The 26,940-nt window shown below is 45.9% G+C and overlaps 1 protein-coding gene across 2 annotated transcripts in view; it reads right to left on the reverse strand.

The window, feature by feature from the left end:
* Positions 1 to 26,940, reverse strand: part of LOC139765502 (claspin-like) — a 228,349-nt gene that overhangs the window by 103,997 nt on the left and 97,412 nt on the right. For both annotated transcript variants that reach the window (XM_071692977.1, XM_071692978.1), the window contains one exon: positions 10,398 to 10,557. The gene's annotated coding sequence lies outside the window, so the exon portion shown is untranslated. The remainder of the gene's footprint in view (positions 1 to 10,397; positions 10,558 to 26,940) is intronic.

Raw genomic sequence — 26,940 nt, forward strand, 5'->3', positions numbered from 1 at the left:
TGTAGTCGTTTGCATTCAGAGTCCAGTAACACCTGTATACATATACCTGGAGCTCTGAGAGAAAGAATACTACCCTCATATTACCCGTGTGTCGTAGAAGGCAACTAAAAGGGGGCGGGAGCAGGAGACGGACACCTTTTCCTCCTTGTGTTTCAACTTCTGAGGTTGGGAGCATCAGAAGGAACCAAGGGATGAGTGTTCATCCTCCTCGAACGCTTAGGCTAAGGAATCAAGTGTCCAACATGTGTGTGGATGAAATCAAGATGAGAAAAAAGGGAGAGAGATAGATGGTGTGTTTGGAGTGAGGAACCTGAATGTATTAGCTCTCAGTGGAGCTAAGCTAAGAGCAAGGGGAAGGAACGGTTTGGGAATATCCTAGGGGTAAAGTCTGGGATTTCGTGTCAGAGAGCAAGCCAAGGAGAGACTGGTACTTATGCTGTTGGAGGAAATGTGGCTATGTATTAGTATTAGATGGTCAGTTCCTGGAGATGTCGGTGAGAATGATAATTGGATTATGGGAGGTGGGCGACTATCATTGCTTATACACGTTGAAGCGATAGGAGTGAGGAAGAGAGGCGTGCGTTTTGGGAGGAACTGAGTGAGTGTGTCTGCAGTTTCTGATGCCAGGGATTGAGTATTTGTAAAAGGAGATCTAAATGCAAGTGCAGCGAGAACTTGAGGTGGAGGGAAAGGGGAAAAACCACTTGAGGCAAAGTGGTCATGATCAACCCGTTATCAGTGTGTTGAACACGATTACTTTCCTGTGATGCTGTTCCCTGACGTCATAATGTGGTGTACACAGGCCTGGCCATTCGCTAGCCAGCGGGCCAGGCCGGGATGTCTGGCCACAAGAGGTACTAACTAGCACCTGGCCAAGAGCAAGGGGGGGGGGGGGAATATCTGGCCATAGATGGGGAAGGGTGTGTCTGGCCCCACCAGAGGAGTGGCCAGCAGCTGGCAGATGGGCCAGGAGTAGTTAGGGAATTTGAAGGTAGGAGGAGCGTAAAAAGATTACGTAAGCCAAGTAAAATACGCTCCTTCATCGACCGCTGATCTTACGTCACTTGTGGGGAAATTCATCTCCTGGTACGATGGTCGACTGAAAGACTGAGTCTTGCTAATTCGCTACCACAATACACGATATATATTTCTCGTCTCCTTCTCAAGAGTGGAATCACAGTAGGGGAAAAGTTGCCCATGAAATTCGGAGCCATAGAACGTAAGTAAGAGCCATTTGACCAAGAGCAAGAACCACATGTAGTGACCTCAGAATTATGTTACCATACATGTAGTGACCTCAGAATTATGTTGAACCCCTGAAGAACGAGGATGATGATCGCTTGAGTGATGGTTATAACTTGACGTTCATGACGGCCCTAACTAAGACCCTGGCATTGGATATAGACCCTGAAGCTTAACCAGATAACCTAACCAACCAATCAACCAACTAACCAACCAATCAACCAACTAACCAACCACCCAACCAACTAATCAACCAATCAACCAACTAATCAACCAACTAATCAACCAACCAATCAACCAACTAATCAATCAACTAACCAACCAACTAAACAACTAATCAACCAACCAACTAACCAACCAATCAACCAACCAACTAACCAACCAATCAACCCACTAATCGAGTGTCCTTATTTCTAGCAAGGAGCAATAGTTGCCTGGTAGAGAGAGAGAGAGAGAGAGAGAAAGCTCTTTTTTTTTTCTCGTCGCCAGTCCTGGGGGTAACCCCAGCAAGTCATCGATTACCTTTACCAGCGAATGATTTAAGGTGAGAGCGTCGGGCCTTGGGAATTGCTCTAGTTGGGGAGAAGAATTAGGTGGAGGCCTGCCTCTCCCACCCCCTCCCTCTCCCATTCTCTAGTTCTCAGGATTGTTTCTATGGCTGGAGACAGTGTGAGAGTAGGGCAGTGTGAGAGTAGAGCAGTGTGGGAGCGAGGGCAGTATGAGAGTGAGGATAAGCGTGGGGGTGAGGACAGTGTGAGGGGTGAAGACAGTATGAGGGGTGAGGACAGTGTGAGGGTGAAGACAGTGTGAGTGAGGACAGTGTGAGGGTTGAGGACAGTGTGAGGGTGAGGACAGTGTGAGGGTGAGGACAGTGTGAGGGTGAGGACAGTATGAGGGGTGAGGACAGTGTGAGGGTGAGGACAGTGTGAGGGGTGAGGACAGTGTGAGGGGTGAGGACAGTGTGAGGGGTGAGGACAGTGTGAGGGTGAGGACAGTGTGAGGGGTGAGGACAGTGTGAGGGGTGAGGACAGTGTGAGGGGTGAGGGCGGTGGCTGGGGAGGCTGGTAACTCCCGTCAAGATCCTTTATGTAATAGTGCAGGTGTGTGGCGGTGGACCGGTCCGGGCCAGCAGCCGCGGTCCTGCGGGGGCCCTCGGGTGTGTGGCGGGTGGACCGGTCCACCACCAGCGTTTCCGCGCGCCTTCAATGTGTGTCGATGGACCGGTCCGGGGCTCGTAGCGGCGGCGCCACACTGTGAGAATTGTGAGACTCAGGTGTGTGGCGGTGGACCGGTTCGGGCCCAACACCTGGGGTGGGTCTGCTCCACCCACCTGCGGTGCCCTCCACCCACTCGGGGTCCCTTCCACTCGCTCGGGACCACTTTTACTCACTCGGAAACACCCCTGTACTCATTCGGGATCCTCTCCTTTAATTTGGGATTTCCTTCATTCGTGAGGGATCCTCTTTACTCATTCGGATCCCCTTCCACTCACATGAGATCCTCTCCATACACTCTGAAACCCATTCAGGCAATATGGATCCTCCTTACTCACCCTGGGATCCTTTACACTCCCTCAGAAATCCCTTTAGTATGTTTAGGATCCCTTATTCATCCCAGGATCCTCTCTTACTTATTTGAAACCCCTTTTTACTCACCCGGGATCCCTTACGCTCCCTTAGAAATCCCTCTGGTGTACTCAGGATCCCCTTTATTCATCCCGGATCCTCTCCATTTACTTGGAACCCTTTTTACTCACCTGGGATCCCAAACCGAGTCATTCAATCATGGATCCTCATGCTTTTTTTTTTATCACAACGGCACAACACAAATCGCGTACCGCTTCGAATCCTGCGAAATGGGTTTCAATATCATCTATGGCCGTTGGTAATGTCCTCTGTGGTTTGTGGGTTTGGCGATGTGTTTGTGGGTTTGAGGATGCGCTCAAGGGGGATGTTTGTGGCTTGGTTACGGGATTAGATGCGTGTGTGTGTGTGTGTGTGTGTGTGTGTGTGTGTGTGTGTGTGTGTGTGTGTGTGTGTGTGTGTGTGTGCGGGGTGAGAGGGGGGTGTCAGATGTGTGTGTTGGGGGGGGTCAGGGATGTATCTGTTCATGTGTCAGAGAGTTTTAGAATTTGTTTCTGGGTTCGAAGGTGTGTTTGTGAGCCTCCAACACAGGTGATGTGTGATATTTGGATTTTATGATTCGTCTGTGGGTTCAGAGGTTGCGTCTGTGGGTCTAAGAAAGGTGCTAGTGGTTGTCTTTGTGGAATTGTTTGTGGATTCAGTTGGGTTTGTGGGATGTTGATAGGTTTGTGTGTGCCAGGAGGCGATTGTGGGTTTGTATCTGCGTCCTGGAGTGTACTCTGAGCTGGTCATAACCCAGGCACATCATCCCCAGGTGAATGGACGAGGGGTCTTCCATCTCAGCTTCACCTGAAGCAGCAGCAGCAGCAGCTGTCATTACTACCCCAGTAAACCTCCCCAGGTGGGGGTTCCCTTGTGCCACTCCCACAGGGTGAGGCCCTCTACCCCAGCCTCACCTGGGGGAGAGGAGGAGCACCACCTGGCCGGGATCCTCTACCCCAGCAAACCACCGCTCATACTACACTGAAGACCAAGTCAACTTCGAGTGTGGGTGACGTAAACCCTCCTCCCCCTCCCAGCAACCACCACACAGAGAAGACCACGTCAAGCTTGATGTGGCTCTGAGGCTCTTATACACGCCCAACGACGACCACAACACCTTCGGGAGGGGTCGCGTGATCTCACCACTGCCACAGTAACCTACACGGACCATTGGCCCATGAGAAGAAAAATGAGGAGTCCCAAAAAAAAAGAATTCCCATATTCAGGTAAACCCCCCCCCCCCCCCCCCCAAAAAAAAAATCACTTAAGCGACAGTGATTCATGAGTGAGGACGTCCGTGTCTTATGAATGAGGACGTCTCTCTCTCTCTCTCTCTCTCTCTCTCTCTCTCTCTCTCTCTCTCTCTCTCTCTCTCTCTCTCTCTCTCTCTCTGATAAGTGGAGACATAATTACAGGATAACACGTCATGAGGTCATTCGAGAGAGGATAATGAGCCACGGGACAGCGTGTTTCGCAAGGCGTGAGGGAGCAAGGACGGGTCACCAGTTACCTCCCGTGACCTAGGCCGACCGGGAGCCTATATGAGGGTCACAGAGGGGACGTTCACACAGGGCCATTCTCACAGACCAATGGTCCTCCGCTGGGGTGCGATAACCAACGTCACAGACCATATGGCCCGCAGGTGAGGATGCTATGACCACTGTCACAGTCCAGACAGCCCCCTTTACCACTGGCACAGAACCAAGGTAAGCCTCCACAGTGGGGGTGGATTAACAACTGACACAGACCCAGAGGCCTTCACAGTGGGGAGTAATAACCAACGAACACAGACCCGAGATCCGCCACAGTGGGGGTGTAGTAACCATTAACACAGACCATAGGCCCCGACAGTGGGGTGCAATGAACCCACTAACACAGCAGACCAAACAGGCCCCCCACAGTGGAGTGTAGTAACCACACTGGCACAGATCTAAGAGATTCCCCTCCCACCCCTACACACACACACACACACACACACACACACTTTAGAGTAATGATCCTTCTGGTAAATGTCTGTTGACCTGTTGATCTAATCATTTGCCTACGGAGGGAAACACTTTAAAGCTCATCCAATCAGACCCTTTCAAAGCTGTTAGACCAACGGCACCGAGGGTGACCCGAGACACTGAGTATCCTATCTATCGTTGTAGGACCATTGGAGATCCTATCTATCGTTGTAGGACCATTGGAGATCCTATCTATCGTTGTAGGACCATTGGAGATCTTTGTATTTCCCTGGGGTGAGGAAGAAAGAGGAAACGGTGAGAAAATTACTGTTTCTCCCAGTCAAAACTGAACGTAACACCTGTTCTTTTTTTTCTCCAGGGACACAATGCCACTTGATGACAACGCAACACATACAAGATCCTGAGTAACGTTCATAAGTCCTGGGTGTGGACTTGTGTTTATAAATCGTCTGTTTGGTCTGCGACGCCAAATTTTGGAGATTACATTTCCCGAGTCGTTCGTCTGTTCTGAGCTTCTCTGCCAAAACACACTTATTTTCCGCTGAAACTTTAAGCTGATCAAAGGCAGCTAAGCCAACTGCTGGGATCTTGAACTGGACTTGTGCTGAGCTCCGATTACAGTGATCAGAGTCTATGTTCCAGTTAATCTAAAGTGTTCTGGATAACAGAAGCAACCAAGAACAGTTGGACCATTTCTCTTAAAGCCAGAACAACACAACTGCAACACCAGAGATAACTGGAAACGTGTGGGTTTATCTAGCGTGTGTCTTCTATCAAATTCATCTTCATTCCCATAAGCAATGGTGGGTCAAGTCCGATAAACTTTGGAGAACACTAAAAATATACTTCACCAACTTTTGCAAAGTATGATGAATCAAGTGAAGATATTCGGAAGCCTACACGATCAAAAGAGAAGCGTGTACAGGTGCAAGCCTATAGAGGGATGCTGTAAGGTCGGGGAAAGAGGACGTAAAATAAAGAGAACTGAATAAAGTAGAATATTGACGATGGTAAAGCGAAGTAGGTGTAAATATAATCCAAATGGGATTGGAAAGGTCATAGAGCAGAGGCACGAGATTAGGTAATAATATATAACCGAAATTGTAAGTTATGGTTGGGGTGATGAGGAAGACGTTGTAAAATAAAAGTTATGAAAAAGTCATAAGGACGAGCTTCATGAGGATGAGTGAGTTGTGAGGAGGTTGTTACTGGGTAGGACGTGAAGGAGGAAGGGTTTCCACAGGGTTGTGAAGAGATGAAGTTGGAAAATATGAGGTGAGAGTTCATGAAGAAAGTTATATTTACGGGACACTGACAGGGAAAAGGTTGTGAGTGGGGATGTGTGGAGGGACTTGTGAGAACAGTGTTGTGAGGAGGGAGTTTCCAAAGGGAAATTGTGAAAGTAGGTCTGCAGAGAGTGTGTCTTGAAGAGTTGTTTGTGAGGAGGGCCACCGCGCAGAGTTATGAGGAGACTGTTGTGGACAAACAGTTGTGAAAAGATGGGGTTATGAGGAGGGGCTGCCGTGCTGGGGCTTATGAGAAAGGAGTGGCGAGTGGAGGCATAACAAGGCTCACAAAGTCCATGGGAGTACATGGAAAGGATAGATAACAGGTGATCTCATGGCCCATAACGAAGTCATCTGTACTCATAATCTTATGTAGGATAGGAACAGGATAGGAAATCACGAGAACGACTTGTGAATGGGTAATTGTGAGATGAAGGTCGTGAGGAAGGAGATGACGCGATGGGTTGTGAGGTTGGGGCAGGTGTAGAGGATATGTATTTGAGGTTGTGACAGAGAGATGGGTGATGAGGGACAGGTTGTGAAGACAGGTGTGTGATGAGGGACAGGTTGTAAAGACAGGTGTGTGATGAGGGACAGGTTGTGAAGACAGATGTGTGATGAGGGACAGGTTATGAAGACAGGTGTGTGATGAGGGACAGGTTGTGAAGACAGATGTGTGATGAGGGACAGGTTATGAAGACAGGTGTGTGATGAGGGACAGGTTGTAAAGACAGGTGTGTGATGAGGGACAGGTTGTAAAGACAGGTGTGTGATGAGGGACAGGTTGTGAAGACAGATGTGTGATGAGGGACACGTTGTGAAGACAGGTGTGTGACGAGGGACAGGTTGTGAAGACAGATGTGTGATGAGGGACAGGTTGTGAAGACAGATGTGTGATGAGGGACAGGTTATGAAGACAGGTGTGTGATGAGGGACAGGTTGTGAAGACAGGTGTGTGATGAGGGACAGGTTGTGAAGACAGGTGTGTGATGAGGGACACGTTGTGAAGACAGAGGTGTGAGAAAGGACACCTGAAAAATCAGTTATGTGGGGAAAGTGACTGGCTGTGAAGACAGGTGTGTGTGTGTGTGTGAGAGAACACGGGAACTGGTCTTGAAAGCAGGTGTGTAAGGAGAGACACGTCCTCAAGCCAGATGTGTGAGGGAGGTGGTTGACCACTGAACGCTCGGTCTTTGTCGTAAAGCAGCTTCGCCTGAACCGAACACCAGTGAAGCCTTCGAGCCCTAGGTTTCGAACCCTGCTTCAGAACCCATCATGATGAGGAGGAGGAGAAATGATGAGACCCCGTGCGATAAATACCATACGGAGGAGGAACACATGAGGGGAAATAAGTTGTGAGGGCGAGAGAGGGTTGTGAGGAGGGCCAGGCACAGAGACAAGCTGAGGCTATAAAGGATTATCAGGAGGGGAGTGAACCAGGACCAAGGAACCAAGGGAGAGAACCCCAGCCAGGGACATGAGGGGAGAGAGGACATTAGAGAAGAAAATGGGGTTATGAGAGGGGAGCTGTGAGGAGGCACAAAGAGGAACGAAATGAAAGAAGAAGAAGAAGAAGAAGAAGAAGAAGAAGAAGGAGAGAGAGAGAGAGAGAGAGAGAGAGAGAGAGAGAGAGAGAGAGAGAGAGAGAGAGAGAGAGAGAGAGAGAGAGAGAGAGAGAGAGAGAGAGAGAGAGAGAGAGATGTGTGTCAACGGGTGGGGTATGAGGAATGAGGATGGGAGAGGAAATGAGTGGAATGGAACATGGAAGAAAAACGGAAGGTAAAATGGAGAGAGAGGGTCAAGTGACTGGCACTGTGATGTGAGAGGGTCAGGTCACGGGCACTATGACGTGAGAGGGTCAGGTCACGGGCACTATAGGAAGGTAAGGTAAGGTAAGGGAAGGTAAGGTGTGGCACTATGTGTAGGGTAAGTAAGGCAAGTCGCATTATATGGGGGAGAGGAAGGGGAACTGGCACTGTAAGGGGGGGTGGAGGGGGGTGTGACGTCACTGGCACTATATAAGGAGGTGTGACGTCACTGGCACTACATTAGGAGGTGTGACGTCACCGGCACTATGACGTAGATGGGCACAATAACAACAAGGAGGGTCAGGTGAGTGAGTGGCACGGTCATAAGATAAATGTTTGAGTGAAGAATGAAAGCTATGAATAATGAAATGATAAACTCACGATTATTGAATAATCATGAATTACATAAGGGACAATAAAAGAAAGAAATAATTATGATTGCTCAATAATCATGAATTATATGAGGCATGAGTGAAAAATAATCATGAGTCATATCAGGGACAATAAAAGAATAATTAAGATTACTCTTTAATTATGAATTATATGAGGGGAAATATCTGAATAAATTATTATGAATATTTGATAATTATGAATTAAGATTCAAAGTAAATGAAAAAATAATTATCATATGATTACCCAATGATTATGAATTATATGAAGTGTATCTAACATATGAAGAAAATAATTATGATAATTGACTAACTATGAATTACATGAGACATAATACATGAAAGATATAATCATGAATATTGAATAATCACGAATTATGCAAGACAATGAATGAAAAAATTATTATGATTACCGAATCATTATGAATCATGAGATAAATAATAAACGAATGAAAAAAAATCTTGAATTATCATGAACTATATAAAACATTAAAATAAAAAAACAAAAAATAATTCATGTGTAAAGATATTTGTGATGAGATTATGAAAGTGAATAATGATGAATGGAGGTGAACGCCAAAGCTAAAGAGAACCCAAGAAAATGATTATAGAAAAATAATCATACACCTTGACAAGTAAAATGTATGAATAATGTATGAATACATATACATCATACAGGTAAATGCTGGTGGGGGTACAACAATCGATGAAATATGAAGGAGAGTTTGAGAATGTATCACCTCCCTCAGCAGTCATGTATAAAGTCATACATGTGTATGTATACACAGTGCTCGAAGGTGTGTGTGTGTGTGTGTGTGTGTGTGTGTGTGTGTGTGTGTGTGTGTGTGTGTGTGTGACTGCAATTTAGGGGGCCAGGTTGATGTCCTCGCTATGGGTCTAGGCTGGAAAGACAAGGCGCCTCTCCTCCTCTCATCAACACAATGTTCTTATCATCACACACACACACACACACACACACACACACACACACACACACACACACACACACACACAGTGTTCGAGACAGCAGTCGCCCCGCCCCCCCAAGCCTTGGCTCCAGCAGGTGTTCCAATGGCGAGCGAATTCACACTTCGAGCACCAAGGATCAGATCAGAAGGGGACAGTGCTGCACGCACGCTACTCACACCAGAACGTACGTCCAGTATCATAATATTCCCATTAACAGCGTTCCATGCTGGGACTGGAATTCCTCTACACACACACACACACACACACACACACAACACACACACACACAGACATCATTCTCATGTATATTATTTCCCTCCTCTCTCTCTCTCTCTCTCTCTCTCTCTCTCTCTCTCTCTCTCTCTCTCTCTCTCTCTCCATAAAATTAAAATGCTAAACCTTATCTCGTTATCATTTTCGTGCGTTCCTTCTCTCTTTTTTTTTTCTCTCTCTCAAATGTTCTCTTATCAGGTGATACAGAGAATGAATAAAATCACAACACGACGCAGGAGACATTTATATATACAGCCAGTAGTAATTTCCATCTCGCACTGGGGGGGCACACAAGAGACCCACCCTCGTCTAAAGTCCTTGTGGCCTCTGGTTCCTGACACACTACACGACCCAGTTTGACCTTGCGTATGGCTCCAGCACCTGTAAACACCACACACACACACACACACACACACACACACACACAAAACACTCATACCATCCCCACAACAACCATATACACCTCATGCCACAGGATTATTCCCCCTACACACCCCCATCCTCCCCGTCGCCCTCGCCTCTTGGGCCTCCTTCACCCACTACAGGCACTAGGCCTCTCCACACAGCCGCTACCTCACCCTAAACCACACTCTGTAGTACACGGGTTCAATGTCTAAAAACAAAGGCCAGCATTCGCATGTTCTACATTCATTTTCCATCAGGTTCACACATCCCCATTCTTTCTTAATTTACCTGAACTCAACCCTAACTGTACAGCTTCTGGTCTTTTGTTCCCCAGTGACATTACCTTGCCAAACATCTTACTGAAATTTTGACAAAATAACTTCACGCGTCAAGATATTCCCATCTATCGTTTTCTCTTTATTATTTTACGTACCTTTAATCTCTCCTCTCTCTCTCTCCCTTCTCACGGGACGCCTCCTGGACCTGTCTGGCTCGTAAGAGAGATGGTTGAGGACCCAACACACCGCATACTTAACGGTGTGACATCAACTTTTCCTCCGTATATTCTCGACTCGTTTGGTTACCACTTCACTCTGCAAATGAGAATATCTCGATAATATGCAATGTGAGAACATGTAAATACGTTATATATATATATATATATATATATATATATATATATATATATATATATATATATATATATATATATAATCACATGTTTACCAAATGGCGTCCTAGCTTTGTCTCTTCGATGTATATCAACTGACTGTTATATTTCTCTCTTGTGTCTCCCCTGATGATGTGATTCTTACACGAAAGTGCACTTGTGAACTTTTCGTGTTTCATTTTCCCCGTGGACTCATAGGAATATATATATATATATATATATATATATATATATATATATATATATATATATATATATACTGCGTCATATTAGACGAATATTTCTGGTGTTACCTTGCATTTTATTTATGATCTTTAAATCGAAGCAAGAGGAAGGGTCAACTTTTATCAAGTGAAAAATATTAATCATAAGAATATGATGCCAAATACTCTCACATTCAACAGCCTGGAAAACTCAACATTTAGTACAGAATATTACTTTTCTGCCATCCGGTTTACGGTGGATGAGCTGATTTTGTGAAGAAGGTTCTTAAGCTTTCCCTTCGTTAATATGATGGCAGGTAAACCACTGTATAGAAAGGTGTTAAATGGTAAAAAGTCAAATGACTGAAGGATGTTAAAAAGATGCCAAGGTGGGGGATGATAAATACCATACAATTTGGGAGCTTGAAAACGAGCGTTAAAACATTACTGGGCTTTTGAAAATACGATTACAAAAAAACTTCAAATACATGGGTTTAAGAGAGCTTATACTCGAATATCTATTATCATATTTAACTTAAATTATTAGTAACTATTAAAAGAAAAAGTAAAGATAAAACAAATTCTCATTTTTCAATATCTTATACACTTTTAAAAGCCTGACAATAATCTATCATAAACAAGTGAGAAGAGAAATCTAAAGAAATACAAACAGAAAACGTATATAAATATACTGCCATATCGCTTTGAAAATTTCAACATATTGTGCAGAATACACAAATTTGAAACCCCCGTGATGTATAAGTTGTTAGCTGATGGTTCCCACGCCGTAGCAGTTATTAAAGGATTTCCCGAGGGAGTGTTGAGGAGTGGGGAGGGAGAGGAGAGGAGAGGAGGAGAGAAGAACGAAGTGGAGAAGAAGGAAGAGAGCTACGGGCGAGCCAACCAGCCACCCTCCCAGCCCTGGGCTCCGCTCCTGGCGCCGTCGTCTGTACTCGCCCGCCAGCCAGGCAGCCACGCACCGCTAGCTCACTCTACCGCCGCCCGGAGGAAACTTCTTAGAAATAAACAACTAGACTTAACATCCCTCGAGCACGACGGCACGACCCTTGGGTACGACAACGACGAGCACGACACCGTACGACCCTTGAGTTAATGGTGACTTCTTTTTTTTCTCTCTCTTTTTCTAGACGCTTCCTTTACAGGAGCATGGTCTTCGCGCAGACCATCATACCCAGGGGTCTTACCGACGTGCTCAAGGGTCGTATCGTCGTGCTCAAGGGTCGTATCGTCGTGTTCAATGGTCGTATAGTGGTAGTCTTGGGGGTTCATGATGTATATACATTATTGCTGTAACTGTAATGACAAGTGTTAGTCGTCTCTTGATCTTTCGATCGCGTTACATAAGCGATGAAGACGAGGATGTGCGGATGGTGTGGGGTCTTCTACACGCAGGAGGAACCAACACCCGGGTAGGAGCTGTGGGCGAGCGGACACGAGGCAGTGAACATGGAGAGCCGGGGGTCTGCTGGTGATGGTGCTAGTGTTGGGGGTGTGGTGGTGGCGGTGGTGCAGGGTTCTGATGTAAGGTGGTGGTGCCAGTGTTGGAGAATGTGGTGTTGGTGATGTTGATGCATGACTCTGGTGTACTGATGGTGGTGCCAGTGTTGGAGAGTGTGGTGTTGGTGCAAAGTTCTGGTTTCCTGGTAGTGGTGCCGGTGTTGGAGGGTGTGGTGGTGGTGGTGGAAGGCTCTGGGGCACTGGTGGTCGTGCCGGTGTTGGAGGATGTAGTAGTGGTGGTGGTAATTTTGGGCTGTGGTGGTGGTGGCAATGGTACACAATCCTTTGGTGTGTTGGAGGTGTGGTGGTGGAAGGCGCTGCCAGTGTTTGGGTGTGATGGTGGTGCTGCCAGACTCTGAGGCGGGCTGGTGGTGGTAGGTGGCGCTACCAGGTGGTAGGTGGTGATGATGGTGGTGGTGCTACTGGTGTTGGTGGTGTGTGGTGGTGGAAGTCGCTGCTAATCTTAGGGTGTGTGGTAGATGTCGCTGCCAGTGTTAAGGTATGATGGGGCTACCACTGGTGGTGATGGTGATGGTGGTGGTGGTGGGTGGCGCTGGCTGCCAGTGTTGGGGAACTTGATGTTGCAACCGCTGCAGCTCCGTCCTCTCCTCTCACACAAGGTCCACACACACGCACACGCACACACACAGACACACACACACCACACCACACCTTCTGTCTTTATTTTCTTGTTCTCTTGAAGTTTGTGTATGGCAGGAGTAGACGGCGGTGTTTTTTAAAGACACTGACACGGTTCACTGTCCTTGACTATGAACCTACAATTTAGCGTCATGCAACATACATAACTTCACTTGCTTATCTGCATGCATACGTGCTCGCCACCACCACCCTTCCACTCCCACAAACCTACACGCAATTATATATATATATATATATATATATATATATATATATATATATATATATATATATATATATATATATATATATATATATATTCCTAGCTTCGTCTCTTCGATGTATATCAACTGACTTATATTTCTCTCTTGTGTCTCCCCTGATGATGTTGACTATTACACGAAAGTGCACTTGGGAACTTTTCGTGTTTCATTTTCCCCGTGGACTCATAGGAATATCTTGATCACACGCAAAAATTGTGATCCTTTCCAATATATATATATATATATATATATATATATATATATATATATATATATATATATATATATATATATATATATATATATATATATATCAAGAAACTCCCTGGTTCAGGCTGCACAGCGAGTGAAAAGTCACCATGTCAAGGCACCACCATCATCATCATCAGCTGACAAGAGTGTAGTGTCTTCAAAGAACTTCACTCTTCATAGGCGTCCATGCTGTCCCTGCGACTGGCAGTAGCGCAGTTTTAGAGCTGCAGTAGCCACTGTGAAAATGGTCCTGTGGTAACACCATGACCCTTGCGGAAGTGGATCATAGGGTGGGGGAGGGGGCGAAAATTCTGGGGGCCTTGAAGAATGTGTGGAAGTCGAGAACATTATCTCGGAAAGCAAAAATGGGTATGTTTGAAGGAATAGTGGTTCCAACAATGTTGTATGGTTGCGAGGCGTGGGCTATGGATAGAGTTGTGCGCAGGAGGATGGATGTGCTGGAAATGAGATGTTTGAGGACAATGTGTGGTGTGAGGTGGTTTGATCGAGTGAGTAACGTAAGGGTAAGAGAGATGTGTGGAAATAAAAAGAGCGTGTTTGAGAGAGCAGAAGAGGGTGTTTTGAAGTGGTTTGGGCACATGGAGAGAATGAGTGAGGAAAGATTGACCAAGAGGATATATGTGTCGGAGGTGGAGGGAACGAGGAGAAGAGGGAGACCAAATTGGAGGTGGAAAGATGGAGTGAAAAAGATTTTGTGTGATCGGGGCCTGAACATGCAGGAGGTTGAAAGGAGGGCAAGGAATAGAGTGAATTGGAGCGATGTGGTATACCGGGGTTGACGTGCTGTCAGTGGATTGAATCAAGGCATGTGAAGCGTCTGGGGTAAACCATGGAAAGCTGTGTAGGTATGTATATTTGCGTGTGTGGACGTATGTATATACATGTGTATGGGGGGGGGGTTGGGCCATTTCTTTCGTCTGTTTCCTTGCGCTACCTCGCAAACGCGGGAGACAGCGACAAAGTATAATAAAAAATAATATAAATATATATATATATATATATATATATATATATATATATATATATATATATATATATATTGCTTTGTCGTCTAACGTTTGTATAGAGGTCTGGGTTCTGAGGATCTCCTTTCAAGATACATATATTTTAAGAAAATAATGAAAATATAAATTTCCATTGCATGAATATAAACGTAAGAAATAAAACATATAACCTGCACAGAACAAGCTTAAACTATCATATATTTCAATATAAATATATACCTTCCATAAGATGATGATAATTTCATAAAGCTAACTCTATAATCTAGAATGAGCTAGCATAAACACATCGCCCAGAACATACTCATCTATCTTAAAAGAGCAGAAACATACTCACATCTATACTCAAACTAGGCACAGGAGTCGAACATACTTAGAATATCTAATATGTTATCCTCCGCCACTTCCAGACAGCGTGTTATGTCTCTCCCATCCACTGATGATATCTTGAATTTGATGACCATAATGACTGTGGTGACTAATGTGCCTGTTACAAGCTCCATCAACCAACAAATTGAAATGGCAAACCCAAGAACAGCGTCCGTGCTAAGCCTAGACAAAGTGAAGTTTTACACACACACACACACACACACACACACACACATCTACCCAAATGTGTCCATACACACACACACACACACACACACACACCAGATCGGTAACAGTAATGAAACGCCCGAGAACATGCTGTCATTAACAGAAGCCCATGCCAGGGTTGGACCTGTCAAGTCTTTACATACACACATACTAATTTTGTATGACCAAATAGGCAGGCGATGGCCATTTAATCCAACCGCGTACGCTGACAGCTTGTCATTATTTAGTCCTTATATAAGTACGCTCGATCGGTAACCCAGCCTATGACACGGACACCCGAGAATCATCGCTTATTTAATCATGAACTTTGGTCAAGCAAAACAAAGGACGCGCAAGTTTATTATTCAATATCTGGAAATTTATAAAGATTTTGGGGTCGTAGGCTGTATACGCTCACGAAAAATTGAATCCCCTCATATATATATATATATATATATATATATATATATATATATATATATATATATATATATATAGATATATATATATATATATATGGGTTCGTGCAGCACTTGGGTTGCGCTAAACTCAGTGGCAGGGGCAGGATGGACTCCTTTGAAGGGAGACATTCTCTGTTGAGGCTGTAGTGTTCCATCAATTGACGATGATACACCCTCACCAAAGGCATGAGTGACTCCTCCCTCAGTGTAACCTACAGCAAGCGGAGTCCGGTAACACACACACACACCCATATATATATATATATATATATATATATATATATATATATATATATATATATATATATATATTGCGTGTCCCTAACATCAGGCGTTCCTCGTGAATGCTGTAATGAAGGTAGTAACAATACACTGGTAAATTTTCCACTTCAGATCGGGTTGTTGAATATCAATATATGAATACGGGTGTAAAACGTAACACCCACAATACTGCAAAAATATCATAGGTAATGCAAAAGGGTACTGGAATAACTATACACATCATATTCCTAAATTCAACAGTGCTCTCGACAAATTGTCCCCAAAATAAAGAATTACAGATGAGACTCCACGCATTAAAACATAAAAATTCTCGTTTTCAGCAGCCGTGTGAATTAGGTGGGTTGCGAGAGCGAGGCGACCACCGCGAACGTTTGTCCTGCTGCCAGGCAGATGGTCGAGAAACGTTGGGTGTAAACAAGTGCACGTGGTTATGGGCAGTGCAGAGGTGGCCAGCTCTCGTCATGTGCGCGCCAAAATCTTGGCGGGTCCTATGTTGGCAGTTGGAATAAAAAGCGCGGCAAGTGAGTCGGGCTGGCATTTGTTGGCGCGCTCCAGTCGCCTTGCTGCCGACACCGCAGCTGGAGCGAGCCCTTCGCTGCACGAACTTATGCTACTCTGAACTCTATGCTCCTGCACACACAGACTAAACTTCACTACCAGCCCAGAGTTGGGTAAACTTTCATCAGCAATGGAAAATAGTTCTTATATACGTCTTCTTAAGTATTAGGATTCCGCACCTTTCAAGCTAGTATCGGATATGGGGCCAAGGGAAAGCACGAATACATGCGATAGTCAGTCTTATATCCAGAGCGCATACGGGGCCGCATCCCTTGGCCGGGTTACATTCACCTCTGGAGGGATCGCAAGCCATTACAAGTTTTATGTACCCGCGCTGTAGGAAGTAAATCCAATAACGCTGTCGGTGGGTCGGACAAAGAGAGACGCTCATGGGTCGGACAAAAGCGAACCCGTTCCTCGTTTCTCTCACAGGGGTCGGACAAAGCGGGACGCCGTACGTTTCTCTGGTTAGCAGTTATTTCCTTGTTCTATCGTCCCACTTGAACTGAGTCGCCTCGCGGGGTATTCGGACGCACGAAAACACTTCAAAAAATTTCGTCCACTTCTTTTCTCTTCGTTGATTTTGCTCACTTGTATCGAGGAGTTTTCTTAGAGAGCATCAAGGAAGTTACCAAAGGAAGGTACAAAACTCTACTAGAGATGTTTATTAGAACAATGTATAGAAAATAAGCGCTGAAGTGCACACGTATAATTCATGATGAAGGAAAAGTAAAGGAGAATAAAATAATATAAAATTCTCAACATTCGTTTGTTGAGTCTTCGAGCGAGGTATTGTGACACGCCGTGTGGAAGGTGGATGATGAAACTCCAGACCTTATACAAAGGATTGCGCGGTTTGAATTTTGCTATAGATATATACGTATATTCATATATATTTCATTATAGGGACGCGAAAAACTATACAGAACAGTCAAAAAAATGAGGTTAGAAGAGTTCACATCCAACGTTCTCGGCGCTGCGCAGGAGAATTCGGATCCAAGTGGATAAACCTTTTTTACCCATTACAGATTCATGGTCTGTAATTTCAGTAAATTATGTGGAAGAGGGAGGGTTCGCCTGATATATAGAATTTATGCAAGCGTTCTTCGTTTATTTACTTAAATCACAATTGGAGAGAGATGTTATGATGGATGTTTTTGTCATTTTTCACACTAGTGTCAAGGAAATCATCAGCGAGGGTTTGCCTCGGAGGGTGCGTTGTGGCTGCGAGTCACATTCGCCTCCCTCCCTCCACGCCCCCGTCGGCCTCCCTCCCTCAGTCTCCCCTCCAGCTCCCCGCCCACGTCCGCATCCTTCGCCGCGCGTTGGCCGAGGGCAGGAAAAGTTACAAAAAAAAAAAAAGAAAAAAACGGTGGGGAGTTGATAGCTCGCTAATATTCAAGGCCGTTATAAAGAATAATCAAGAGAATATTATTATTTCCCATCTTGAATTAAGAGCCTAATTTCATTATCTAACCGACTTACACAGAGCGGCCAGCCAACGGGGCGAAAATAAAATATATATACACGAAGCCAAAGCCAAAGGTTCCTTTCTCCTTACATTGATCGGAATCAACCTTGGCTGGCAGCGGGACGGCGCGAGTTGCCAGTTGGGGAATATAGTTGCCAGCGACTGTTTAAATTATCTGCATTTATAATAATTCTGATTACGGGTGTTTGTGTTGATGGTGCAGCGTTACTTTAAGGCACACACTGTATGGGGCCGTCTTCACGATGCAGATAACGTTCTCCCAGAGTGGTATGGTAGAGACAAAATTGGATCCGGGATGGAGAGAGACAGAAAGAGAGAGAGAGAGAGAGAGAGAGAGAGAGAGAGAGAGAGAGAGAGAGAGAGAGAGAGAGAGAGAGAGAGGGTTTTACAAAAAGAAAAACTCCAGTTAAGCGGCTCTTCATAAATTATTGATAAATCGGAGACTTGTAATTAATTCAGTAATTTCTAAATGAATATGGCTGATGTGTATTTTTTCCCCTAGAGCAATACAAGCCGTTTCATATTGACGTTGGGGAGCTGATGGCAGTCTCTATCGCGACCAGCCTAGTAGATCATCGTACCCTCGGCAACTAAACGTTCTTACAGCCCCTAGCCAGCCAGCCCGCCTCGCCACCCAACGTTTTCCATTCGCTCAATTTTCCGCGAAATGTTTGCCAGCAACGATAGCGCTCGCCGATTACCCTGATGCTGGAAAACGTTTTTGATGCAGCGTGAAACCTGGTGAACCAGTCCGGAGCGAGTGAGAGCGAGCTCGACGGCGGCGGTGGTGGTTGCTCCTGCTCCTCCTGCTCCTGACGGGGGTCTCGACGCTCAACCCAGACTTAACTTGTTCCCTGCCGCTAAGGGAGGAGAGGAGAGGCTCCTCCGCACCATGTCTTGTGTGGAAGGGAGGGGAGAGGATCTTACCAGGAGCATGGTACCTCCTGGCTACTGCTGCTGTGGTTCACAGACTTGGTTGGCTACAGTCACTCCCAGCGGTTTGGGTGATCTGTTGCTTTGACTTGAAGGAGCTGCAGCTGTTTTGGAATATTGTAGTCTCCAGCTGCAGTCCCCAGCTGCTGCGGGGTATTGTAGTCCCCAGCTTTTGTGGGGTATTGTAGTCCCCAGCTGATGTGGGATATTGTAGTCCCCAGCTTTTGTGGGGTATTGTAGTCCCCAGCTGCTGTGGGATATTGTAGTCCTCAGCTGCTGTGTGGTATTGTAGTCCCCAGCTGCTGTGGGGTATTGTAGTCCTCATCTTTTGTGGGGTATTGTAGTCCCCCAGCTACTGTGGGGTATTGTAGTCCCCAGCTGTGTGGGGTATCGTAGTCCCCAGCTGCTGTGGGGTATTGTAGTCCCCAGCTGGTGGGATATTGTAGTCCTCATCTTTTGTGGGGTATTAAGTCCCAAGCTTTTGTGGGGTATTGTAGTCCCCAGCTACTGTGAGACACTGTAGTCCCCATCTGTTAAGGGCATTGTAGTCTCCACCTTTTGTGGGACATGTGAATTCCCTAACTATTGTAGGGTATTGTAGTCCCCCAACTGTTGTAGAAATTTGCCGTCCCCAGCTGTTGTGGGATACTGTAAGTTCCACTTAATGTGGGGAACAGCAGTCCCCAACTGATGTGGGGCACTGTATCCCCAGCTGTTTAGACGCCTTCTTGTCCCCAGCTGTTGTGGGGCGTGTAGCTCCCAGGTATTCCGGGGTATTGTAGTTCCCAGCTGTTGTGGGGCACTGTAGCCCCCAGCTGTTGTGGGCACTCTAGCCTCCAGCTGCTGCTGGGTCACTGAAGTCCCCAGCTGTTATTGGGCATCGCAGTACCCAGCTGTTGCGGGATCACTGCAGTCCCAGCTGCAGCTGGATACTGCAGCCGACAGCTGTAGCAGAATACTACAGTTCGCGATTGTATCGCACACATGTTCACCGGGTGCTGCAGCTGACAACAGGTGAGTATCATTGCAGCTGCGGCGTGTCCCACCGATGTCCCACTAGCACAGCTGCGGCGTGTCCCAGGGGCGTCCCACTAGCACAGCTGCGGCGTGTCCCAGGGGCGTCCCACTAGCACAGCTACGGCGTCCCACCAGTTTCCCCCAAAGGCTTTTCTTCATATTTAATACACCTCCCTCGGCTGAGTAACAACATGGCTAGGTACTTGGCGTGTTGGCTGGAGTCTCGTCTTTAAAGGAACCCCCAAATTTTCTTTTGGAATTGACGAGGTAAAACCACAATAGCCCATCCTGGGTTCCAAGCGAGTTGTGAAATTTTCATTTGAAAATTGCACCTGGCCGGGCGTTCCTGTACGCGGAGATATTTGATCGTGTTGCGCACGTAAATGCGTATATTTATACAACGTGCGTATGTGTGTGTATCCACTTGTCCTAGTCCCTGGAATCCCTTTGTGAGATGGGCCTGTAGCGTAAGGGAAGATGGCCAAGTCCATCGGGCGATACCCAACTGGTTAAGAGGTGTGATGCTGTTCGACATTTCTGAAGTTCTGTTATGGGTGCTAAGGCTGTCATTCATCTCTGTTAACGCTCTCCAGCAACAGGACAACAGGTGTCTATAGGCTGTCAACCACCTCTGTCAGCGTTCTCAAGCAACAGACCAACAGGTGTCAAGCGTTGCACCGAAGCATGATACGATACCGTCTTATGAAACAGGTCGAAGTAGTCAAGATAATTCCTTATTTGATGGCTGTTGGCTCAGTGCTGATGGGGGGCGAAGGAGGTGGGAGGGAGAAGGGACATGATCATAGACTGTGGCAGGTATGTGAATGATCTAAACATGTAATCAAGAAACCTTAATGTCAAAGACATTATGGATGGACTTTGAGGAACCTTTCTTTCTTTTGTCTTTTGGAAATAATGTTGATATGGGATTATGTCATTTTTCGAAGGTGTTGTTCCGTACTGGTCAATGGACACAACACTTGTAGCATCCGTGGCTAGTTTCAGTGTCTGCCCCAGGGCAGGTACGACCCTCGAGACATGACGACCCTCGAGCACGGCGGTACGACCCTCAGGCACGGCGGTACGACTCACGAGCATGAAAGGCTTATGGCTTTAGGATCAGGTCAGAGGGTGGGCCAAGAACCGTACCTTCGTGCTCAAAAGAGTCGTATAGTCGTGTGTATGAGTCGAACTCAAGGGTCGTATTGTCATGTTGAAGGGGGATCAATCAACTCCTATAAGCCCACAAGCCCTTTACTTCATGTCTCGAACACCAGGATCGTACCAGACGATCTCACGTATATGCAGATGATTCAGTTTGGCTACGAGTGATTGGCGAGTCAAATTGCGTCGACGGATTGAGGAACGAGGAGATAATACGATGATGGGACGAAGGCATGAGGTCATGCATGGAGTACCTGGGGGTCTTGTGGACAAATGGAGTGAATGGAGTCGGGGAGAAGGTTTAAATATAGACGCAGAACGGCGGGTTGGTCAGTTACCAGAGGGGTGCACGGGAAAGAATATATCACACACACACACAGACACAGACACACACACACACACACACTATATATATATATATATATATATATATATATATATATATATATATATATATATATATATATATATATATATATATATTATTTGACTCGTCATGCTTTGGGTAGTGTCCAGGGCCCTTCATTCTCCTCCCCCTTACTGACCCAGTCACCCACCAGATATATTGGATCACCCGCAACTCATCCATCTTTACTTTTCCACAATAAAAGCGACCGACTAAGAGACGACTCACTCTACGTGATGAATGAAGGGGGGTCGTCGTCGTCGTCCCCTTCCCCCCCCCGTATTGCACCATTGATGGAAAGCAAGAGTGTTTGTTTACTCCCAGCTTCAGGTCTGCTACAGTTGTATTATACAGCGGAATTACGTGCGTCGCGCTCTCCAAGCGCACGCTGAGGGGCGGCGGATGCAACACTCCTACGCAAGAGCCATTGGATGCTGATAATTGGAAAACTTTAAATTCGATGTGTTGTTCTCAGTGGCATACTGGCCGCTGGGGGGGAGGGTGGAACTGTCCTCTCCACCTCCTTCTCCTCCCCCAACCACCTCACCTGAGGCAGCCCAACCCAACACCTGTAAAGGTCAGGTCAAAGGCTAAAGGCTCGTTTTACCCAAAGGGTCGTACCGTCATACTTGAAGGGTGGCACAGTCGTGCGTGGCCAAGGGTCTTGCAACGGTGCCCAAGAGGTACAGCCGTCATACTCAAAGGGGTCGTACCGTCGTGCTGAGGAAGTCGTGCTGTCATATTCAAAGGGTCGTGCCTTCCGTCCTCAAGGTGTCGCACCGTCGTACCCTAGGGTCGTACCGTCGTCCTCAAGTTGTCGTAACGTCGTACTCAAGGGTCGTACCCCCGTGCTCAGTATTTTCAAACTTTTCCATGGAGGGAACGGCAGCCCTGAGGGAGGGGGTGGAGGGGCGGGAATTTAAAAGGACGGCGGTCCGCCTCGTGTTTTATTTCATAATAAACGTTCATTATAACGACCACCACCACCAACACCCACACCCACCCCTCATCTTCCTCCTCCTCCTCCTCCTTCCTCTGCAGTTGCGTGGCTCTGTACTGGAGCCAAGGGTCAATTTCAGGGCTCTAGGGACGAAAAGGCCCCAGGAGAGCAGAGGCCCTGGAAGACACCAGCCCTGACTTCCCTGTGGCGTTGGGGCCAAAGACCCTAAGACAGTAGCAACCCTGAAACGCATATCAGCCCTGGCTTTCCTATGGTGTGGGACCCTACTAAGGGCTGAGGGCCCTAAGGAATGGAGGAGGGAACCCCCTAAAGACAACACGAAACAGTCTTGGCAACATTCCCAGCCCAAGTTACTCAAGTACAAACACCCTGGCAGATCGATCCTTCCCTCCGACAACACACTATCCTTCTATCATCAACAACCCCACCAACTACACACTATCCTTCTATCATCATCATCAACAACCCCACCAACTATACACTATCCTTCAATCATCATCAACCCCACCAACTACACACTATCCTTCTATCATCATCATCATCATCAACCCCACCAACTACACACTATCCCTCTATCATCATCAACCCCACCAACTACACACTATCCCTCTATCATCATCAACCCCACCAACTACACACTATCCTTCTATCACCATCATCATCAACCCCACCAACTACACACTATCCCTCTATCATCATCAACCCCACCAACTATACACTATCCTTCTATCATCATCATCATCATCAACCCCACCAACTACACACTATCCCTCTATCATCATCAACCCCACCAACCCCACACACTATCCCTCTATCATCATCAACCCCACCAACCACACACTATCCTTCTATCATCATCAACCCCACACACTATCCCTCTATCATCGACACACTCCTCAACCCTTCCTAGTGTCTTCAAATCCAGTGAACACCTCCGTAAGCCCATTGCGCTACTTGAAAAGGGAAGACCAATGACTAACCCCCTTCGCCAAACTCACTTAATCAAGCAATAAAACGGTGTATGGATTTTAACCCTACACACCACACACTCGGAGTTTTGAACATAAAATTTCACCCACCAACATGTTCCTCTAAGTAAGTAAGTAAGTTTTTATCAGTCAAATTGTAATACATGATATATTACAAAATGAAATTCTTCTTGGCTAACTGTAATCTGAAAACATGTTAACTGTAATATTTGTAACGTCTTGTTTCCACCGACTGGGGAAACTCATCCATCTTGTCCAAAGAGAAAGAAGATTTTTTTTTTTTGACCTTTCATTGTACAAAAATACCTGAAAAATCTTTTTATATAAAAGTTGCATTAAGTAATCCAGCGTGTGTAACTCAAACTGGACTCAGGTGAAACATACAGATATACTTCAGCAATTTTGAGTAATAACATAAAAACATTCACATATTTTCTTATTGTAATAATAATAATAATAATAATAATGATAAAAGTAATAATAATAAAAGTAATAATAGTTCTTCCTCTTCTTCTTCTTCTTATTATTATTATTATTATCATTATTACTATTATTATAATCCGTTACGTAACACTGTAACGCGTTACGTAACCCCGTCACAACCAACCCGTAACTCAGCCGGTGCCACCAACACAGACACCCTGCTACACCGCCCATCATCATACTTCCACACAACCACCACACTGCCATACCACCACAACACCCTACCATTCAACAATGTATGGGGTTGTTGAGCAAGGGATGTTGACTGTGGTTAGAGGCACCACCAGGTATGGTAGAAGGGGGCACTACCACCACCAGCATGTAAGGTAGAGTGGGTACCACCATCACCAGCAGGTAAGACAGAGAAGGTACCACCTACAGTAGCAGGGTAGGAAGTGGGGGCACCACCATCACCAGTACGTAAGGTAGCACCAAGGGGTAGAGGAGGGCAGCGTGCCCCCCACGAGTTATTATTACTCGCGCTGGGACCCCCACGGAGACCAGGTATACACACACACACACACACACACACACACACACACGACAGCTATACGCTTGTTTTGCTCACGTAAAAGCACGTCTGGTATCAGAGCCACAACAGGTTATAAAGTGACCAAGAATATGGCCCTCTCTCCATCCCAATCTTCACAACACGAAGATGTATATATATATATATATATATATATATATATATATATATATATATATATATATATATATATATATATATATCAATAATAAACTTTGGAAGTTCACATTGATTCTGACAGTATTAATATCTCAATATAACATCAGTTTTAGCCATGGTTGTCTGTCGTGGGTGTGTTTGTAAACAACCAACTTACAGTGGCTAGTGCTGTTTTGACGGGTTGTTAGAAGAGATCTTTTAATAACTCAAGATTCCAACTCTCAAGTGACCCTTTCAACATACCCTGTAGTTATTTTGTAAACCCCCACTTAGAAATCACACAATGATGGTAATTAGGACCCCCCCAACTAACCTTCCACATAGTAGCTAATGCATATATATATATATATATATATATATATATATATATATATATATATATATATATATATATATATAGATTCATTTCTCAGTATAAGTTAACAGTGAGGCATCAAGTACAATGACAGAATAGGAAAATACCTGACATTAAGAGTACAGAGCTAGGCCGGACCCGAAGACGCAAAGTACAGGAACAGACCTCTGTGGCTTCGAAGTACAAGACCAGGTAACTGTCCATGGCTTCGAAGTACAAGACCAGGTAACTGTCTATGGCTTCGAAGTACAAGAGCAGATAACTGTCTGTCGTTCGAAGTACAAGATGAGATATCTGTGACTTCGAAGTAAAAGAACAAATATCTGTGGCTTTGAAGTACAAGAACAGTTATCTGTCTGTGGCTTCGAAGTACAAGAACAGATATTTGTCTGTGGCTTCGAAGTACAAGAATAGATATCTGTCTGTGGCTTCGAAGTACAAGAACAGATATCTGTGGCTTCGAAGTACAAGAACAGACATATGTCTGTGGCTTCGAAGTACAAGAACAAGTGTGCGTCTGTGTGGCCGAAGAAAATAATTCACTCCATCTCTCTTTTTAAGCTCTGGGGTTACTGTGGTGGTTGTGGTGGTGATGGTGGTGGTGGAAGGCAAGGGGTGTGGTTGTGGCTGGTTGGCTCCTGAGGCAGCGTAAATCAATTTCCATCTCTACCACCGACTATGCGTCGTTCTCCCTGCCTCCGTCGCTACCACAAGACCGTCTACGGCTGCTGGTGGTGGTGGAAAAAGAAGAAGAGGAGGTCTCCGGGTTCTGGAGGTGACAGGGTTTGATGCAAAGTCACTGAATGACAGAGGCGTCGGCCATGTCACGCTGACAATGGCAGTGGCGTGTCATGACACGTGGCACAACCCAAGGGATATCTTCTTAACACCTAGAGCACGACGGTGCGACCCTTGAGCACGACGGTACGACCCTTGAGCACGACGGTGCGACACTTGTGCACGACGGTGCGACCCTTGAGCAGGACGGTGCGACCCTTGAGCACAACGGTACGACCCTTAAGCGCGACGATGCGACCCTTAACTACGACGGTACGACCCTTGAGCACGACGGTACGACACTTGAGCACGACGGTACGACACTTGAGCACGACGGTACGACACTTGAGCACGACGGTGCGACCCTTGAGCACGACGGTACGACCCTTGAACACGACGGTACGACAATTGAGCACGACGGTGCGACCTTTGAGCTCGACCTGTACGACCCTTGAGCACGACGGTGCGACCCTTGAGCACGACGGTACGACCCTTGAGCTCGACCTGTACGATCCTTGAGCACGAGGGGACACACGGCGTGTTCAAGTGGCTAATCATCTTTCGGTCACAGGTGTCTTCAAAACATCTTGAACACAGGTGTGTTCAAGATGGCTCCGAAAGGCTTCGAATCTCATCTTCTGAAGTTCAAAGCTTCGGAACCCCTTTATACACAACACTGCATTAACATCTTCCAATCAAGTGATATATACTATTCACACGTGTGTCTATGTAAACATTCCTTCAGAATTCCTGACAGAGTCGAATGAAGCGACGTTACGACACAGTACCGAAGCAGTGTGTTGGTGAATCGAGACAATGACCCCCACAAGTCTAAAAAAGATCTACACAGGGGAAAACCTGGGTAGTCTATATTCCAAAAAGACGCAGGTCTCAAAACCGAATACCTAAATTTCATATCCTAATTTTAGCTTAGCTAATTAGAAATAGATACTTCGAGTTCAGCTCGTATGAAAAGATATTCTTTCTTCGACTGCTAACAGATATGCTATGACTTTAGCTTATCAAAACAAACAATGTCCAAGTCAAGTTGAGCAAGAACTATTTATTGCTAATTGAAGACACACACACACACACACACACACACACACACACACACACACACACACACACACACACACACAAGCCTTAATGAAAGTAATGACGTGGGTCTGACCTCACTAGCCAAACACGTAGCCTCTCCACCCACACACATCTACAGTATAGTGTCATTTCTTGTCCTTCCTTGGCTTCAAAGGGCCAAGCCTTC

The sequence above is a fragment of the Panulirus ornatus genome, chromosome 55, assembly GCF_036320965.1.
Source record: "Panulirus ornatus isolate Po-2019 chromosome 55, ASM3632096v1, whole genome shotgun sequence".
Lineage (NCBI taxonomy): Eukaryota > Metazoa > Arthropoda > Malacostraca > Decapoda > Palinuridae > Panulirus > Panulirus ornatus.